Consider the following 1,986-nt stretch of genomic DNA (forward strand, 5'->3'; position numbering starts at 1 on the left):
CTGGGGAGAGAGTTAATTCTTTGTCCCAAGTTTCCTTTGGGGTGGTTGTAATTTATGTAATTAATTCTTTTTGGTTATTTTGAATAGAAGACACGATTCTTGCATTAGCCAAAAAACTTTTGTAATTAATTTTTTAATAATTTTTAAAAATAAAATTATTATAATTTATTTTATGTTTTAATAATAATTTATATAAATATTAAAAAATATAATAACTAAAATTTAAAAAAGTTTATGATACAGCTAAAAGAATATTGAATTATAACCCAAAAGAATATCGAATTAAAAATATAGTTTTAAACAACCCAATAAGTCCAACTAATAGGACGAGCTATGGTATAACTCAAAAAAATATAATATAGTTTTGAACAACCCAATAATGTATAAAATAAACTTATTGTAATTTATTTTATGTTTTATTAATAATTTATATAAATATTAAAAATGTAATAACTAAAATTTAAAAATATATTTATAATATTAATAAGTAAAAAAGTTTATGATATAGCTAAAAAATTATTAAATTATAACCAAAAAAATATCAAATTAAAAATATAGTTTTAAACAACCCAACAACTACAACTAATAGGACGAGCTCTGATATAACTCAAAAAAATATAATATAGTTTTGAACAACCCAATAGTGTATAAAATGAGTTGTGATCTTACATTATTGATATTTTCTCATAAGTGTGAACAATTAAATTTGAAACCCATGAAACCATGCTAAATCATTGCTATTTTCCAATACCACAACAAATATGGTGAATTGTTATTACAAACAAAAATAAAAATCACAGATGCCACTAGTATCATACCAAACATTTGGACAAAGTATGGAAGTTCTATTTCAAAAAAGCACAAATGGCACTAGTATCATACCAGAAATTTGGTACAAAGCATGGAAGTTCTATTTCACAACATGCTTTTAAATTTGTAAATTTACAAAAGTTGTAAATAATCTACGCGAAACTATAAAAAGTTGTGCTTTTCGCGGAATAAACAAAGTTAGAAATCAACCGTCATATATTTAATAAAATCTACACAACTTGTTACCGTGGCGCACACTTCATCAAAACATGAAGGCAAGTGTATAGTCCAGAAATCAACTACATTCTCATTCTGGCATGCGTCTTTGTCACCATTTCTTTCCAAGATGCTACCAAGATCGGCAATGCCTATAGTATCTATGTACGATAGGTGTTAAATTAAAATATATAACATAACCTTGCATTTAAATTGTATTTCACAGAAATTGATGTCAGTGTGCTTATTTGTTTCAACAACAGGTTGGAACATGTAATCTTATTCATACCAACATTCAGTGGAACATGTAATCTTATTCATACTTAAACTATTCATTTTTCCTATTTGAAATTTTTTTATAATGTAATGGAAATTCTCGATTTGTGTGTGTCATCCTTACGCAGGGGCCATTCTAATCTTCTATGTATCGTTCCAATTTTATCGAATGTCTCCGAAAAAAAACATTGTTAATATCAACATTAGTATAATCACATTGGAAAATATTGTTAATATCAACATTATTTTTCTTGTGTTTTATTATTTAATAACTTATATGCTAATTTTTTATAAAAATGAAAAGATAACTATATATTTGGAAAAGTAATGCAATTAATATTAGAAATTTTAATATGAAAAGATAACTATATATTTAGAAATGTAATGCAATTAATATTAGAAATTTTAATAGTTAATGTAGAGGATGTTATTTGATAATTTATATGATAATTTTCTTTTACGAAAATAAAAAAATAAAAATATATTTAGAAATGTAATGTATTTTATATTAGAAATTTTAATAGTTATATAAAGGATATTAAACAAATATATTAATATATTAAATACAAAAATAAATAAATAAATATTTTACTATTTCTATTTTATTGATTTATTTAAATAAATAAATAAATAATGTTAAATGTGTAATTTTTTTTTTTATAAGGATGGTTAATGTGTTTATTG

General features: G+C 22.8%; 1 non-coding gene across 1 annotated transcript; it reads right to left on the reverse strand.

The window, feature by feature from the left end:
- Positions 1 to 1,384: 1,384 nt before the first annotated feature.
- LOC149207419 (U6 spliceosomal RNA) lies at positions 1,385 to 1,489 on the reverse strand. The gene has a single exon (XR_016253191.1). It is a non-coding gene; the product is annotated as a U6 spliceosomal RNA (small nuclear RNA).
- Positions 1,490 to 1,986: the final 497 nt, after the last annotated feature.

This window comes from Pinus tabuliformis, chromosome 1_2, assembly GCF_031772625.1.
Source record: "Pinus tabuliformis cultivar Carrire ecotype Pingquan chromosome 1_2, CPIR1, whole genome shotgun sequence".
Classification (NCBI taxonomy): domain Eukaryota; kingdom Viridiplantae; phylum Streptophyta; class Pinopsida; order Pinales; family Pinaceae; genus Pinus; species Pinus tabuliformis.